This window comes from Pelmatolapia mariae, linkage group LG18 (genome assembly GCF_036321145.2).
Source record: "Pelmatolapia mariae isolate MD_Pm_ZW linkage group LG18, Pm_UMD_F_2, whole genome shotgun sequence".
Lineage (NCBI taxonomy): Eukaryota > Metazoa > Chordata > Actinopteri > Cichliformes > Cichlidae > Pelmatolapia > Pelmatolapia mariae.
Genome location: NC_086243.1, coordinates 7,433,018 through 7,452,506, shown reverse-complemented (window position 1 = coordinate 7,452,506; position 19,489 = coordinate 7,433,018). Strand labels below are relative to the sequence as shown.

At 39.5% G+C, this 19,489-nt stretch overlaps 1 long non-coding RNA gene across 1 annotated transcript; it reads right to left on the bottom strand.

Moving 5' to 3' along the window:
- Positions 1-2,326: 2,326 nt before the first annotated feature.
- Positions 2,327-4,362, bottom strand: LOC134617325 (uncharacterized). Its single transcript, XR_010091514.1, has 3 exons — positions 4,200-4,362; positions 3,250-3,418; positions 2,327-2,920 (listed from the first exon to the last, which is right to left on the bottom strand). It is a non-coding gene; the product is annotated as an uncharacterized LOC134617325 (long non-coding RNA).
- Positions 4,363-19,489: the final 15,127 nt, after the last annotated feature.

Sequence of the window (19,489 nt, the reverse complement as noted above, 5' to 3'; positions counted from 1 at the left end):
GTGTTGGGAGTTCGCCTTGTAATCGGAAGGTTGCCGGTTCGAGCCCCGGCTTGGATAGTCTTGGTCGTTGTGTCCTTGGGCAAGACACTTCACTCGTTGCCTACTGGTGGTGATCAGCAGTGGCGGTCCTATATGGAGGACCACAAGAGCCACGCGCATCGAAATAAAAATGTCTGTGCTTAAATAATGAATTGTAGAATAAATTCTGCAATTGTAAATTCATTTTTGAATTCCAATTTAATAAACTGCATTTCAAAATCCTTTTTCCAATTGCATTTCAAAATCCTTTTTCCAATTGCACTTTAATAAACTGCATTTTAAAATCCTTTTTCCACCTGCAATTTAATAAACTGCAGTTCAAAATCCTTTTTCCACCTGCAATTTAATAAACTGCAGTTCAAAATCCTTTTTCCACCTGCACTTTAATAAACTGCAGTTCAAAATCCTTTTTCCACCTGCACTTTAATAAACTGCAGTTCAAAATCCTTTTTCCACCTGCAATTTAATAAACTGCAGTTCAAAATCCTTTTTCCACCTGCAATTTAATAAACTGCAGTTCAAAATCCTTTTTCCACCTGCAATTTAATAAACTGCAGTTCAAAATCCTTTTTCCACTTGCAATTTAATAAACTGCAGTTCAAAATCCCTTTTCCACCTGCAATTTAATAAACTGCAGTTCAAAATCCATTTCCCTTTCCTGTTCGCTCCGGGATTAGCTGCTGGATTAGCTCCTGGATTAGCTGCTGGATTAGCTCTTCGATTAACAACTTGCTGGAGGCTATTCAAATTAGCCACACCGTGGGATGTAAGGAGCTCTCTGATTGGTTGGTCAGACACAGGCTGTCTGCCAGCCTGGATTTTTCTAGCTCATAGCTTCGCCCTGCTAAGAAGCGTGTGTGCTTGTACAAAGGCCGTTCAGCCTCGGGATTTACACTCGGCTCGACACGGATATGTGAAGAATGAAGGGACCCTGCAGCGAAACGGAGAGCGCAACCTCTGACTGAGTGCCTGTTTACGCAGTCTGACCACCTGTTGAAGGTAACGTGCTAACGTGGCTAACGCTAGCATCACCGCACGTAGCCCCGTTATTTTAAGGACATCTTAGCTTATGAAAGTTTTACGTCGCAGCTGTACGAGCTAGCTACGTGTTTTGTAAGCTGCTGTGCTCTTCACAAATAAAGCTGGAAGCAGCTCAGACTGTTAGAACCAGCACTGAGCCATGTTACATTTATACAGTGTTAGAGCAATGGCTGCAACCCTACAGCCTTTAAACTAGCGATTAAAATGCTGACAGTAAACTCGTCAGTCCAGATGTTACCACATTACTTTGTGATACTTAGAGTTAAAACAACTGAGACAGGCTGATTAAAATAACAGCTGTCAGTTCTCTCATTCCTTATATCAAGACTGGAGATCACACTACTGATTTCAGTTCATTTAATATGTGAGTGCACAGATTCATTCTCAACTGGACATAAACGATGATCAAAGGTTGTATATATGATGAATTCATCAAATCCCAGCCTCTAACACAGTGCGCTGAATCTTAGCTTTGAATGTCCAGTATATTCTAATCAGTGCAATTTAAGCATTCACTGAACCTACAGTAATTGAAATTGATTTAATAAACTGCAGTTCAAAATCCTGATCAAACTGAATCAAAATTGATTCAGATTAGTACTTTAATCTGTGTGCTCTGTGATTATAAAGGCCTTAAATTCTGTGATATATACTGTAAATGATTTTCACAGAGGTCTTAAAGTAGTTAAATCACTGCTGATAGTCTGGTTGTTTATATTTTCACGTTTTTGTGTCTGTAGGGCTGTTTGATGACGATTTGGACTCCTCTGGGAGATGAGGACACACCCACATCTGTTCCATACTGCAGCCATTGATGGTGTTACGGCTCTGAGGCAGCTTTGGGCCATCAGACGCACACACTGGAAAACCAGCACCTGGACTTCATGCAGGAGAGACGGCCTCAGTGATGATGGACTCTGGATCCTCTACTTTACCTCCTAATCTCTTTCTCTTTAACACACAATTAAAATCACTCCAAAAGAGTGTAAACTTACTGAGGAAGTCTCTAACTTGTACACATTTGTACTTTTACTTGTTTTATGAGTTATTTTTAAGAAGAGTAAAGTTATTCACATAAAGTCTTTATTCTTCTGTATTTATTCTTTTGTATCATGTACCACAGTCATACTGAACTTTACAGACCTGGTGAATTGGAGAAAAAAAAAAGAACACACACACATATATTATATATATATATATAATATATATATATATATCTATATCTATATAATATATATATATCAGCTTCAGCAGTATTTCTATTCATCTTATGAATTCCAGTCTAATGTCAATTCACTGAGTTCAGTTTTGGTCTTAAACTGGTCTGTTTTATCACTCATCCAGGTGACTTCTCCAGTGTCACGGATGAGTGATGAATGTATCTCCCACTGGAAACCATTGTTTCCAGTTAAAGTCAATCGACTTTTTTAAGGAGAGTTGTTAGATGCTGTGCTCGTGAGGACAATGGGTTTTAACTTGCTGCACAACACAAAGCTGCTATACTGGATCAACGATCAAAACACTTAATTGAGCAGAATTAAGTCAAAATGTAATATCCTCATATGATGACACATCACACACGACCCAGCATTGTTCTAAGAATGCAAACTTTCTTATTGGAAGTTTCCACAGCTGCCAGAAAGGGACAGATTTCTGTCTGGTCTTAATGAGTGGTCGTTGCTCTCTCGTTTTCTCTGGAATTGCTGCACGGAGGATGTAACACCCATGATAGGGCTGAGGTGTGTGCCCTTGTCAGGAATCAGCCATCCTCAGCTTCCAGGTTAGGAAAAGTGGAACCAGAAGATATTCAAATGCATCTCTTCACAGCTGCTGATGAATTCTACAAAAAACAAAGTTTGTTAAAAACATTTGCAGGTGAATCACCACTGATTTATCAGTGACATCCATTTACTCAAAAATTACAGACAAGTGGATAATTAGAATATATAGTTTATAATTTCAACAATGTCCTGTACAAAATGAACTATATATGACAAATGTGGTGTGGCGCTTGTGGGATTTTTAACAAGGACCCTACAAAACTTTACTCATGCTGCCAAACTTTTGACAGCTAGGTGTGCAGTTCCTGCTTTAAATGCATTCACTTTTAAGATTAAGGAATCTAAGTGATAAGAAGCCAGAAATGTTTGAACTCGCTTATGAACCTACATCACTGAGGCCGTCTCTCCTGCATGAAGTCCAGGTGCTGGTTTTCCAGTGTGTGCGTCTGATGGCCTAAAGCTGACTCAGAGCCGTAACACCATCCATGGCTGCAGTATGGAACAGATGTGGGTGTGTCCTCATCTCCCAGAGGAGTCCAAATCGTCATCAAACAGCCCTACAGACACAAAAACGTGAAAATATAAACAACCAGACTATCAGCAGTGATTTAAGTACTTTAAGACCTCTGTGAAAATCATTTACAGTATATATCACAGAATTTAAGGCCTTTATAATCACAGAGCATACAGAGAAAAGTACTAAACTGAATCAATTTTGATTCAGTTTGATCAGGATTTTGAACTGCAGTTTATTAAATCAATTTCAATTACTGTAGGTTCAGTGAATGCTTAAATTGCACTGATTAGAATATACTGGACATTCAAAGCTAAGATTCAGCGTACTGTGTTAGAGGCTGGGATTTGATGAATTCATCATATATACAACCTTTAATCATCGTTTATGTCCAGTTGAGAATGAATCTGTGCACTCACATATTAAATGAACTGAAATCAGTAGTGTGATCTCCAGTCTTGATATAAGGAATGAGAGAACTGACAGCTGTTATTTTAATCAGCCTGTCTCAGTTGTTTTAACTCTAAGTATCACAAAGTAATGTGGTAACATCTGGACTGACGAGTTTACTGTCAGCATTTTAATCGCTAGTTTAAAGGCTGTAGGTTACAACCATTGCTCTAACACTGTATAAATGTAACATGGCTCAGTGCTGGTTCTAACAGTCTGAGCTGCTTCCAGCTTTATTTGTGAAGAGCACAGCAGCTTACAAAACACGTAGCGAGCTCGTACAGCTGCGACGTAAAACTTTCATAAGCTAAGATGTCCTTAAAATAACGGGGCTACGTGCGGTGATGCTAGCGTTAGCCACGTTAGCACGTTACCTTCAACAGGTGGTCAGACTGCGTAAACAGGCCCTCAGTCAGAGGTTGCGCTCTCCGTTTCGCTGCAGGGTCCCTTCATTCTTCACATATCCGTGTCGAGCCGAGTGTAAATCCCGAGGCTGAACGGCCTTTGTACAAGCACACACGCTTCTTAGCAGGGCGAAGCTATGAGCTAGAAAAATCCAGGCTGGCAGACAGCCTGTGTCTGACCAACCAATCAGAGAGCTCCTTACATCCCACGGTGTGGCTAATTTGAATAGCCTCCAGCAAGTTGTTAATCGAAGAGCTAATCCAGCAGCTAATCCAGGAGCTAATCCAGCAGCTAATCCCGGAGCGAACAGGAAAGGGAAATGGATTTTGAACTGCAGTTTATTAAATTGCAGGTGGAAAAAGGATTTTGAACTGCAGTTTATTAAATTGCAGGTGGAAAAGGGATTTTGAACTGCAGTTTATTAAATTGCAGGTGGAAAAGGGATTTTGAACTGCAGTTTATTAAATTGCAGGTGGAAAAGGGATTTTGAACTGCAGTTTATTAAATTGCAAGTGGAAAAAGGATTTTGAACTGCAGTTTATTAAATTGCAGGTGGAAAAAGGATTTTGAACTGCAGTTTATTAAAGTGCAACTGAAAAAAGGATTTTAAAATGCAATTGGAAAAAGGATTTTGAAATGCAATTGGAAAAAGGATTTTGAAATGCAATTGGAAAAAGGATTTTGAAATGCAGTTTATTAAATTGGAATTCAAAAATGAATTTACAATTGCAGAATTTATTCTACAATTCATTATTTAAGCACAGACATTTTTATTTCGATGCGCGTGGCTCTTGTGGTCCTCCATAGTCCTAGCCTGTTTGGCTCCCCGGGCGAACACGCCCTCTCCCCCCCCCCCCCCCCCCCCCACACGCACACACACATATATGACCCTATATATGAAGAGAGAGAGAGTATGCATAGTATGCAAACGGCTACCAAACAGACATCATAATTCGTCATACAATGGGAACAGGACAATTGACAGTGACTAATTAATATTATATTATTGTATATATTGTTTGGAGTTTAGTCTGTTACTGTTACTATTTTTACCATTTCTTCTTGGAGGAACTGTAACCCACATAATTTCCTTAGGGATTAAGAAAGTATTCTGATTCTTAATGTTTTAGGATACATGACCTGCCATTATCCAATGACACATCTGCTTACCTGTATCTTTTGCTCGTTTCTCCTTGTAGGAGCCATAATTAAATGTATTGAATTTTAATGATCACTGGGTTTTCATTTGTTTGGTTGCTATGGTGATGTGTAATGGGAGTCACGTGGGTGCTAGCGGTGACATTAAGAGGGCATTGTCAGTCTGTCATTCACTGGTTTGATTTTGACAGAGAGGAGGGCTGGGTAGCCGTAGTTTTTGTTGACCGCAGCACAACGAGTTTCCCCTTGTTGCATTAGAGCTGTGATGTTTTAAGAGTTTGAATCGCGAGCCGATCACATTGCTCTGTAAACTTTTCAAGCACTTTAATAAACAAGCAAGCAATTCCACCTCTCGCATTATGCGTAAAGTTGACAGCGCGTCAGGCAAATAGGCAGACTCCATCCCCGGCCTCTAGCGACTGTGGAAGTCGCTACACTCCTCCTCTTCTTTTCTCTTTTTTTTAAACTTTAAAAACGGGTTGTGTGAGACTTTAAATCAACAAAATATAAAATATACATTTTAAATTGTTATTGATCCCTTTACCCCGAGTCCTAAAGTGTATATTTATTTTCTTACTCTTCTTATATTTATTGTTTGTTTACTTGCACTGCTGTAACTGGAGCCTCGTCGTCTCGTCTCTCTATATACTGGACTGTAGCGGAGATGACAATAAAGTTTACTTTGACTTCAGCAGCGCGCAGGCGCACCGAGGGCTCTCGCGCTCACTTTTCGCGTATAGAATTTCGAAAAAACATCGGTGCAAATTATAAGTCTGTATAATAATGTCTGCTGTTTTCGTGTTGTTGGTTTGTTTTTATTTTGTTTTATTTTGCAAGTTGGTTATTAGACGCTGCTCCAGCCAGCCAGAGAATCCCCCGCCGCCCCGCCCTCTCCTCCCTGTGCCGCAAGCAGCAGTCGCACCTCGCAAGCGGAGGGCGCCCTTACTCCCAGAAAATGGGCGATAGAAAACCGATCGGTACCTATGCCATTCCCAATATGCGCTGGCATGATGTCGGGGCAGCATGAGTACGAGCAATTTTTTTTTTTTGCCGATGCCCGTGATGCCGCCCCCCACCACGATGCCGCCCCGGGCAACCGCCCGTGTCGCCCGTATCTAAAACCGCTACTGGTGGTCAGAGGGCCCGGTGGCGCCAGTGTCCGGCAGCCTCACCTCTCAGTGCGCCCCAGGCTACACGCTGAGCATGTAGCTTGCCATCACCAGTGTGTGAATGGGTGGATGACTGGATGTGTAAAGTGCGTTGGGGTCCTTAGGGACTAGTAAAAGCGCTATACAAATACAGGCCATTTACCATTAGTCTCAAAATCCAATGGCGCACTGCAAATTTAAGTTAACAGTCAACACAGGTGCACTGCACTGTGAGCTATTCCAAACTGCTACAAACCTTCCAGGGCACAAGAAAGATTGAGGGGACTGGCAGTAATTAGTATTAACAACAAAGTTGGCCATCACATTTCTTGCAATGATGTAATAAATGATTTTAGAGCAAGGGAAAGCTCTAAGCTGGGAAACGAAGGTGTTAAGATGGACTATTGAGGAAAAGCAAAAAAGTCAAATGTTTGGAGTCCAATCATTCATTTTAAAATGTAGTTCTTCCTATTTTTACCCAAGTGTTTACGCATTTTTACATAGTTTTCAGAACAAATTATTCAGCTCTGGATTTGATTTATAAATCATGTTCCCTTGTTTCACCTACCTCTATTAATTTACAATATTTAAACATTTCTCTGATATTTTTTATTTTATTTAATACTTTGTTTTGTAGATTTTCATTTATTTTCACTTACAACATATTAACTAGGTACTGTTTTATTTAAGTTTTTCTTGAGTTTTTGTTGTATTTTCAATTTTTTGTAGTACTTCATTGTTGCACATTACTCTTACAGTTTATTTAAAACTAGAAATAATAAAGCAGTTGAGGTGTTTCAGCCTGTGACATTCAGTATCTGTTGGTGCTTCATCTCTTTGAATAAGTGTAAGTCAACGCCAGGCCACACTTCCAGCTGAATTTTTAAGTAGTGTGTAACACCATCAATGAGGAACAGTAAATATCAATAACTGATCAAGAGTAAGTTTTTCTTATTCTTTCCATGAAACGCGTGAACAAGGGACCTATGATTAAATCTTTTGATTTGTCATCCACAGTTCTCATCATGAATGACTTCTCCTGTGACACAGAGCGCTTCAACACTTTCATCACTTCTGACAACAAGAGATTTCTGTGTGTAAAACCAGGCAGTTATGCAATTGCTCAGAAATGATCTGTCCATAGACAAGGATGCAGGTGCCCACCTATGACCTGGTTTATTAACACTAAGCTAAAGAAGAAAGGATCTCACTGTAGTTCTCACAGCTCAGGACAAGCAGACACCTGATGACCACTGAAGGGAACTAAAACAAGAATTCATTATTATGTTTGTCTCTCATGAACACATGATGATAAAACTCTGCATATGCAGTCAGGAGTCTGATGACCTGTGAAATGAGCTGTTAGAAATGTGCAGATATGTGTAAACATTATATGTAGCAAAACTTCTGACTTACAGGAAATGACGACATCGGATATCATGGCTGCTATAAAACAAAAAATCTTTCATGTGATAAAAATGAACAACTTTAAAACATCTTAGTGTCTGCTGCACTTTAATTCAAGATTAATCTCATTAAATGTATGAGAACCTTTAATCACATCATCTTTGTAGTGAATTAGCTGATGACTCATTAAACCTTTCCATGTATTTTATCCACAGTGAAAAATATTCACTTTGCTGGACCCCAAAATCACATGAGTTCAATTCATTTCATTAGACACTAGCAGAACTATTAAACTGGACCTCGTCACAACCATTCACACTCACATTCAACCTAACGGCATCTCTCTGGACTGTGGGATGAAGCCAGAGTACCTGGAGGGAACCACAAAGGCACCAGGCCTCTCTTGCTCTCAGGTCACTGCTGTTCACGCTGCTCTGAAGACTCAGGCCTTTGGATCAGCCTGTTGTTTTTCTCCCAGTGTCCTCTCTTTTCAAAGACAAATACCACATAACACCAAATGAGAGTCAATCACTTCACAACAACAGGAACACTCCTGGTTATTGTGAGCAAACGTCAGAACAAGATGAATATATTTACCATTTTAATGAGGGAAAATCTTCTGTGTGGCGTTTCTTCTCAGCGTGACTCTTTTTCCTGACTTTTAGAAACAAGAGGCAGAAAAGAAAGAATAAAAGTTCAAACCTTGAGGATTTTCAACTATTTTGGGACGTTATTTTAGAAACAACCTTAAACACTATTTAAATACTTACCACTTTGTTCAGGCTTGCTGATGTTCGACATGCTTCATTGTATATTACACTCTGAAGCGCTTCGGGCTCCTGGTGCTGCTCTCTTCCTCGGGAGCCTTCCTCTTAGCACCCTTTGCCAACGTCTTTAGAAAACGGCAGAGCACCGACATGAGAACTCTGCCGTCTGCGCTGTAGTCTGTTACTCTCCAGCGGTTTGTCATCTCAGTGTCCTCTGTTTGGTAAACAGTGGAGATGACTCTAGTGACGGGGAGGCCGTCGACAGTCAGGGTGCGGACGCAGTTCCTCCGGTCTGCCTTCAGCACAAAAAGATTTGCTTTCTCCGGAAGAACTGGAGTCAGGAAGCGTGGATGAGAGCCGGAGCCCGCAGGCGGCAGCATCATGCCAGCTGGTGAGTCCGTAGGAGGAGAAGGAGCGGTGTTCTCTCTCTGGCTCTGCCTCACATGGACAAATGGTGTCGTCACCTGGTCCCGGTGGAACAATCCTTTAAATAGTATGTGAGGAAAGTCCTTGGACCCCGTCACCAGGTTATGGTAAAGAGTGAGGACCAGGTGGGACATGGAGTCCAGATTGCTGTTGGTCAGAGGACGGTTCCTCAAGTTAACGACGACCATCTGACGTGAAATGGTTGGACTCACCAGCTCAGCTACGAGAAAACAAAGCGTGCGTCTACATTAATCATGTGATCAGACAAATTAAAGCCTAAATTTAAATGTCAAGACATGGCTTTACATCATCACATGCTATTCCACACACAAACAATAAGAAGCTCCCAGCAGGACTCATTGTTTATGAAAGCCTTCACATTTTTCATGTGATAGGTGGTAGAAGTTTTCATGTAGTATAAGGCTGCATGGACTTCATCAAGGTTTTAATACACATTCACGTTTAGGACTAATATTTTCATATTAGTTGAGCATCAATCTTTTGAGAATAAAGCAGCTAAATTTAAGTGAGAAACCTCACACCTTCGTATTGCAGGCGCATACTGTTTCAATCTCAAACTCAACCAGCGACTCGGTGAACTTTTAGAGCAACACCGTGCTTTGATTCTACAGCTTTACACATTCACAATTTATGACATTTTCATGTACAATTCAGCGCCAGTAGCCAAAACAGGTCACCTCAAACCCTCTACATACAAAAACGGACCGCACACTGACGTCAGACGTCACCGTCCTCCAATGCCTTACGTCGTTTCCATGGCGCGTGTATTAAATTGTTTTGTTTTTTTCAACCAACTAAAAAAAACACATGGCGCCATCTAAAAAAAACACATGGCGCCATCTTTGTCCTGTACTAGCACACTTACACAAATATGACACATTTCATCTTAAATGTTAACACTCATGAAATCCTACTCACTTGCAAGCAATAAAAGACAAAAATCTAAGTTGCATTTGTTTGCTAGCAGTCTGACATATTATATTATACTTATTAGCCTGCTGTGCTTACCATAGCGTTGATCTTTCACACGCTCAATAAAAAGTGATAGCAGGTGCATCTCGCGATCTAAACCAGAAGTCATTTTGCAATTCCTTCTTGAAGATTTCAAACTTTAGCTGTAGTTTGGAAATCAGAGTTTTCACAGCACTTGTGGGAAAAAGCTCCTGTTTGCGCTCAAATGTGAAACCCGAATTCCAATTGTGCCTTCTGCTTTTATACCTGCATTTCAAACACGTCATCCTCATCACCATGACTCCCAGTGTCGCCTAAGACCTGCTTTATTTATTCAAAAGAAATTTCCTATAATTATCATATTTTTATTATAGTTATCATTTAATTTACTGTTTCATATTCATCACTTTTTTATTTGTTGCCAAACTTTGTGGTTTTAATGTTGTTGTTTTTTTAAATAAATCATTAATTTACCAGTTTATAGACAATAAATTCATAATGACAATTCATAATGGACTTTTGCATTAAAGAATAGCTTTTCAATGTGCTTTTCACTGCTATCAGAGACGATGTTGAGCCAAAAAGTGATCGCTGTCCAACAAGCGATTAACGGTATTTAAGCGGTTGCAAATGAGTTGTTGGCCTACTGTCTGTGAAACCTGTGACACACATACCCTCTCTTTGTGCTGTTTCCTCCCATCTTGTTTCCAGCCTGTGTTTCCTAGTGTCTATTTTCCAGTGCCATTTTAGTTGAGGTTAAGTTTGTTTTTGCAAGTGTTAATTTCCATGAAGAGTTTTTCGAGCAATAGAAGCTGCCTTTGGAATTTAAGACCCATCTCTGAGAGTCCTGCATTTGGGTCCTATCCTGCCTGCCACACAGCACGCCTTCACAATGTGCAATAACACAGAGTTATAAACATACCTAGAAAACACGTCATACCTTTATTTTATCTATAACCCCTTTGCAAATGTTGTTGACTGAAAAGTGTTTATGAATATGTTTTAAAAAGCTGGTGATCTGACTGCCACTTAATAACAATTAAACAAGCAAGCAGATTTTATTATTGCTAAATGAAAAAAGTCCATTATGGGTTTTCATTATGAATGTCATTTATTAATCTGTCTCTAAACTGGGGAATTAATGTTTTGCACAGTCTTACATAGTTTTCAGAACAAATGATTTAACTTTTGTATTTGATTTTCAAATCATGTTCCTTTATTTTAACTCTGTTCATTTACAATGTTGAAGTATTTGTTGGGTATTTATTTATTTTATTGATTCTATTTTTGCAGATTTTCATTTATTTTCACATAGAGAACTTTTTAACTAGATACAGTTTCATTTTTAGGATTTTAAATGTAGTTCATGTTTTTAGGACTTTGTTGTTGCATTTCAAATTGTTGTCACACATTGCTGTTGGAGCTGTTAGTGTCATATTAAAGTGTTTAGACTTTGGCATTGCCTTCGTCAAAAATAACTCAGAATCAGAGTCAGAAAAGGGTTATTGCCAAATGTTGAGCAGATTTACAACATTAGGAAATTGCTGCGGTACGTTGTACGAAACATATTATAAGGAAAACACTTAAATAAACATAAAAATAAAAGTAAAAAAGTGCTAACTCCATGATTGTTACAACGCACAGTTGAAGGTATTCAACAACCGCAGAGATCTCAAACTCCAGTCCTCGAGGGCCGGTGTCCTGCAACTTTTCCATGTGTCCCTTTTGTAACACACCTGAATGCAAATAGTAGGTCATTAGCAAGACTCTATAGAACTTACAACAGAAATGTACTTACAGGCTTGAAATAGACTGATATTATTTAGGAGAGATATGTTTGTCACAGGTTTCACAGATAGTAGGCCAACAACTCATTTGCAACCAAATACCGTTAATCGCTTGTTGGACAGCGATCACTTTTTGGCTCAACATCGTCTCTGATAGCAGTGAAAAGCACATTGAAAAGCTATTCTTTAATGCAAAAGTCCATTATGAATTTATTGTCTATAAACTGGTAAATTAATGATTTATTTAAAAAAAAAAAACATTAAAACCACAAAGTTTGGCAACAAATAAAAAAGTGATGAATATGAAACAGTAAATTAAATGATAACTATAATAAAAATATGATAATTATAGGAAATTTCTTTTGAATAAATAAAGCAGGTCTTAGGCGACACTGGGAGTCATGGTGATGAGGATGACGTGTTTGAAATGCAGGTATAAAAGCAGAAGGCACAATTGGAATTCGGGTTTCACATTTGAGCGCAAACAGGAGCTTTTTCCCACAAGTGCTGTGAAAACTCTGATTTCCAAACTACAGCTAAAGTTTGAAATCTTCAAGAAGGAATTGCAAAATGACTTCTGGTTTAGATCGCGAGATGCACCTGCTATCACTTTTTATTGAGCGTGTGAAAGATCAACGCTATGGTAAGCACAGCAGGCTAATAAGTATAATATAATATGTCAGACTGCTAGCAAACAAATGCAACTTAGATTTTTGTCTTTTATTGCTTGCAAGTGAGTAGGATTTCATGAGTGTTAACATTTAAGATGAAATGTGTCATATTTGTGTGAGTGTGCTAGTACAGGACAAAGATGGCGCCATGTGTTTTTTTTAGATGGCGCCATGTGTTTTTTTTAGTTGGTTGAAAAAAACAAAACAATTTAATACACGCGCCATGGAAACGACGTAAGGCATTGGAGGACGGTGACGTCTGACGTCAGTGTGCGGTCCGTTTTTGTATGTAGAGGGTTTGAGGTGACCTGTTTTGGCTACTGGCGCTGAATTGTACATGAAAATGTCATAAATTGTGAATGTGTAAAGCTGTAGAATCAAAGCACGGTGTTGCTCTAAAAGTTCACCGAGTCGCTGGTTGAGTTTGAGATTGAAACAGTATGCGCCTGCAATACGAAGGTGTGAGGTTTCTCACTTAAATTTAGCTGCTTTATTCTCAAAAGATTGATGCTCAACTAATATGAAAATATTAGTCCTAAACGTGAATGTGTATTAAAACCTCGATGAAGTCCATGCAGCCTTATACTACATGAAAACTTCTACCACCTATCACATGAAAAATGTGAAGGCTTTCATAAACAATGAGTCCTGCTGGGAGCTTCTTATTGTTTGTGTGTGGAATAGCATGTGATGATGTAAAGCCATGTCTTGACATTTAAATTTAGGCTTTAATTTGTCTGATCACATGATTAATGTAGACGCACGCTTTGTTTTCTCGTAGCTGAGCTGGTGAGTCCAACCATTTCACGTCAGATGGTCGTCGTTAACTTGAGGAACCGTCCTCTGACCAACAGCAATCTGGACTCCATGTCCCACCTGGTCCTCACTCTTTACCATAACCTGGTGACGGGGTCCAAGGACTTTCCTCACATACTATTTAAAGGATTGTTCCACCGGGACCAGGTGACGACACCATTTGTCCATGTGAGGCAGAGCCAGAGAGAGAACACCGCTCCTTCTCCCCCTACGGACACGCCAGCTGGCATGATGCTGCCGCCTGCGGGCTCCGGCTCTCATCCACGCTTCCTGACTCCAGTTCTTCCGGAGAAAGCAAATCTTTTTGTGCTGAAGGCAGACCGGAGGAACTGCGTCCGCACCCTGACTGTCGACGGCCTCCCCGTCACCAGAGTCATCTCCACTGTTTACCAAACAGAGGACACTGAGATGACAAACCGCTGGAGAGTAACAGACTACAGCGCAGACGGCAGAGTTCTCATGTCGGTGCTCTGCCGTTTTCTAAAGACGTCGGCAAAGGGTGCTAAGAGGAAGGCTCCCGAGGAAGAGAGCAGCACCAGGAGCCCGAAGCGCTTCAGAGTGTAATATACAATGAAGCATGTCGAACATCAGCAAGCCTGAACAAAGTGGTAAGTATTTAAATAGTGTTTAAGGTTGTTTCTAAAATAACGTCCCAAAATAGTTGAAAATCCTCAAGGTTTGAACTTTTATTCTTTCTTTTCTGCCTCTTGTTTCTAAAAGTCAGGAAAAAGAGTCACGCTGAGAAGAAACGCCACACAGAAGATTTTCCCTCATTAAAATGGTAAATATATTCATCTTGTTCTGACGTTTGCTCACAATAACCAGGAGTGTTCCTGTTGTTGTGAAGTGATTGACTCTCATTTGGTGTTATGTGGTATTTGTCTTTGAAAAGAGAGGACACTGGGAGAAAAACAACAGGCTGATCCAAAGGCCTGAGTCTTCAGAGCAGCGTGAACAGCAGTGACCTGAGAGCAAGAGAGGCCTGGTGCCTTTGTGGTTCCCTCCAGGTACTCTGGCTTCATCCCACAGTCCAGAGAGATGCCGTTAGGTTGAATGTGAGTGTGAATGGTTGTGACGAGGTCCAGTTTAATAGTTCTGCTAATGTCTAATGAAATGAATTGAACTCATGTGATTTTGGGGTCCAGCAAAGTGAATATTTTTCACTGTGGATAAAATACATAGAAAGGTTTAATGAATCATCAGCTAATTCACTACAAAGATGATGTGATTAAGGGTTCTCATACATTTAATGAGATTAATCTTGAATTAAAGTGCAGCAGACACTAAGATGTTTTAAAGTTGGAAACACAACTTGTTCATTTTTATCACATGAAAGATTTTTTGTTTTATAGCAGCCATGATATCCGATGTCGTCATTTCCTGTAAGTCAGAAGTTTTGCTACATATAATGTTTACACATATCTGCACATTTCTAACAGCTCATTTCACAGGTCATCAGACTCCTGACTGCATATGCAGAGTTTTATCATCATGTGTTCATGAGAGACAAACATAATAATGAATTCTTGTTTTAGTTCCCTTCAGTGGTCATCAGGTGTCTGCTTGTCCTGAGCTGTGAGAACTACAGTGAGATCCTTTCTTCTTTAGCTTAGTGTTAATAAACCAGGTCATAGGTGGGCACCTGCATCCTTGTCTATGGACAGATCATTTCTGAGCAATTGCATAACTGCCTGGTTTTACACACAGAAATCTCTTGTTGTCAGAAGTGATGAAAGTGTTGAAGCGCTCTGTGTCACAGGAGAAGTCATTCATGATGAGAACTGTGGATGACAAATCAAAAGATTTAATCCTAGTTCAAAGCATGCTTTCTTGAATCCTACGAGACTATAAAGTACAATTAAAAACTATCTGACATGAGTTTTGAAAATAATTCAGATTTTCAGGTCTGAAGATATCTTTACTTCTTTTACATGCAGTTAGCAAAGGTGAAACTTTTCCACACGGGGATGGAGATTTTTTAAAGTTTGAAATAACTGGCATGCTGGCTGTTGTTTAATTTATTTATTAAAAAAGTCAAGAAGCAGATTTTATTGTTTACTGGTGAATATAGTGAACTGTTGTCCACGTGTTTCATGGAAAGAATAAGAAAAACTTACTCTTGATCAGTTATTGATATTTACTGTTCCTTATTGATGGTGTTACACACTAAAAAATTCAGCTGGAAGTGTGGCCTGGCGTTGACTTACACTTATTCAAAGAGATGAAGCACCAACAGATACTGAATGTCACAGGCTGAAACACCTCAACTGCTTTATTATTTCTAGTTTTAAATAAACTGTAAGAGTAATGTGCAACAATGAAGTACTACAAAAAATAGAAATACAACAAAAACTCCTTAAATAAAACAGTACCTAGTTAATATGTTGTAAGTGAAAATAAATGAAAATCTACAAAACAAAGTATTAAAATAAAAATTATCAGAGAAATGTTTAAATATTGTAAATTAATAGAGGTAGGTGAAACAAGGGAACATGATTTATAAATAAAATCCAAAATTGAATAATTTGTTCTGAAAACTATGTAAAAATATCTCAACGCTTTGGTAAAAATAGGAAGAACTACATTTCAAAATGAATGATTGGACTCCAAACATTTGACTTTTTTGTTTTTCCTCAACACTCCATCCTCTTCTTAACACCTTCGTTTCCCAGCTTTTCTAGAGGCAAAATTATTTATTACAACATGGCAAGAAATGTGATGGCCAACTTTGTTGGTAATACTAATTACTGCCAGTCCACTCAATCTTTCTTGTGCCCTGGAAGGTTTGTAGCAGTTTGGAATAGCTCACAGTGCAGTGCACCTGTGTTGACCCGGTCCTCTGCTCTGCAGACGATGGAGATGAACCTAAGATTGAAAAACAAACATCAAGAACAAAAGCTGCCATATCTGATGTCATATTACACCTGAACATTATGAAAACCCTTACTTCAGTTTGTTTCTGGTTTGAGGTAAGGAAAAGAATTCTGCCAGTGAAACAACTAAATTTACTTGCGAATTTATAAAATTAGAGAATGATTCATCATAACCAAGAATTGAGTTCAAACCTCAGTTGTCACCAGTTACTTGTGCAATCATGCCGTAGGCAAGTTGTTCAGTCAATGACACTTTCATACCACTGTTTTCTAATACCCAACATCATCAGCAAATGGAGCGGGTGTTTTGTCAGCACCATGTTTCTTTGCATTTTGGGAATGAAACAAAGAAATGAAATGGATGTTCATCAACACGGAATTCAGACTTAGTGGTAAATTGCACACATCCAGACATCCAAGCTTCTGGAGGCTTTGTTAAGACCCTAGGGGGATTTGATGTTTCAAAGTCCTCATAAAAAACTTAAATTTGCAGTGCGCCATTGGATTTTGAGACTAATGGTTGATTTCTGTAACATCTGCCATCACAAAAATCTGCATACCTACAGTAGCTGGTTTATTCATGTGTTGTGAAACTTCTGCATTTTTGAAAATCAACTCTAAAGTTTTTAAAAGAGGTACATAAATGAAAGTGTCATTTACTGAAACTTGCTCGTATAAAGCAGATGATTCACTTCTCTTTGAATCATATCACACTCCCAAATGAATTTCAACTGGGATCCACGTTCAGTAACATCTGACTGATGTGCATTTTGAACATTACATGTATCATCCCCAGAAGTACTATGAGAACGATTTAAATGCATTTTAAAACCTGCAATAACCTTAAACAGCAGTGAACATTCATCGTGGGCACAAATGAGAACACATTTTTTGCCTGTGTATAACTCAATGACTGTATAATGCTAAATGATTAGAAGCTCGGTAGCTACACACAGATATATAGCACTGTAATTTGTTTAAAACCTTTTACACCAGCAGTACGTTCACCACGACACACTTTGATTCTGAAACTTGTTACGAAAGCTTCGGCACCGCCCACAATGAAATGTCTCAATAACCCGGCCCCTCCCCCTGCGGACTGAATGGAGATTATGTGGAGATTGCAAAAATGAAATAATAATTGTGCTGCATATTTTAATAGTCTATAGAGGTTTGATGTTTGCTTCGAGACTGTGGCTGGAGAAGTATAGAGACGGGCAGAAGGAGTTGCACTGTGTCATTGTGGATCCAGAGAAAGCGTATGAGAGGAACTGTGGTCCTGCATGAGGAAGTCAGAAGTAGAAGAGAAGAATGTGAGGGTGATGAAAGACACGAATGATGACAGCAAGACAGTGGTGAGGTCTGTCGTAGGAGCTACTGGTAGAAGGTTCAAGCATGGTGTGTCATTACATAAGGAGCCCCAAGCCCCTTCTTGTTTGCAGTGGTGATGGACAAATGAGGATCACAGGTTAAAGGTGAGTTTGGGGCAGATGATCTGCTGTGGTGAACTCTAACAGGAACAGGCAAAAGAAAGAGATTAAATATTCTTACGCTTTGAGGAATCTATCCAGAAACTGGAAGCTGCAGACTCTACAGTACACAATTTGTAGTTACAGTAGATCAGAGAGTGCCATCTCCTGGCCAGCAGCAGTAACTGCTGCAGACATGAAGAAACTGGATGAACGTCATTCTCCCTCTGTCAAAATATTACATTATTAGTATTAGAAATGTTCTATTACAAATTAGCCTGCAATCATGGGTATAAATGCAAATAAGCAAATAGTAATTCAGAAAAAGAAAAAAACACCAGCTAGCTATTGTTTGGACTGCAAACAAATAAACAACAAGTAAAAGTCTTTATTTAAGCAGGTTCCAGGAGACCAGCACAGAACAGAAGACGCTTAATTATTTAGCAGTATGCCTAAAGTCCATGAGACAGTGTATTATACACACTATACATCCGTTCTACAGTAGATAAACTAGAAGTTTCAAAACTTACAAGTTATAAGCTTTTGATTGCATATGTGTGTCATAAAATGAATAGTAGTCAATCTTGCATGTGTCCTGTCCATCAAAGGATAAATGATCTATAAAATAGAGGACTAAATGATAGCAAATTGGTTTTGCTTTTTTGAGCATATCTTAATCCAGGATTGGGCGATTCATTTTCCCAAGGGGCTACATGAGAAACTGGAACACACAGGCACAACACCACAGTTCCAGTTTCTCATGTGGCCCCTTGGGAAAATGTTCCAATCCTGCCTTAATCAGTGCTGGCACAGTGCATGCTCTTATCACCATTGTCAATAAAAGACTGAAAGTGATATCACTGACTGAATTATGGCCAGAGTGAGATGCTGAAAGCAGAGGTGCAGAGTTTGCGGATGAAGAACTTAATGACAGTTATGTGCTATGAAGCAAAGTGGTTTGTAGGCTGAGTTTACACTAGTAACCATAAGCATACAGCACATTTTATGCCTCTATTCACAGGTGTGGATTTGGAGTAGTTGAGATCTAAGCAGGACACCTGCTTAGATCTCAACTTAATGTGCTTAAACATTAGACGCACCCATTGCGCTTCTCATTCAATCAAGCCACGCATGCTCAAGCTGACTTTCACTTTTTCATGTTTAGGGCTATTAATGTAATCAGGACTTCAAACTGTTATGCAAGCTGTCGCTGCATGGTTTGCAAAGGAAGCACACTTGAAACCAACCCTCGCATATCTTTTTATTAGGTGTTTACAGTAACACAGCTGGCCACAGTTCAGCTCCATGTTCTACAGTTAAGCCACACGCAGACGCGCATGGTGCACCTTTTAAGCCGTTTGCTTAGACAAAAAAAATGTCTGCGTTAATGCTGTAAGCTTGCATGTCTTGTTACAGAAAAGAGGGGGTGTGTTACCTAAGTGTGAGTGTTGAGAGCTGGATGAAGTATTACGATAGCCTGTATTTATTTATAGCTTACCTCTTCCCTTTCAATTCGTAAAGTAATATGACAGGCAACCATCTCAAGCATACATGCAAACGCTGCACAGGACACATGTGTTCAGTGTGTATCAGGGTCAGATTCACATAGATTCCAATAAAGCTTCCACATGCATGCCCAGCCCCTGTAAAACGCTATGTTTCACTTTCTTCTTGCGTCAGGGCTAAGTGACCCCTGTGCACTGACTCCTCAACAAGTGCACCGCCCTCTCCTCTCCTCGTCTCCTCTCCTCTCTCACTCCAGCTT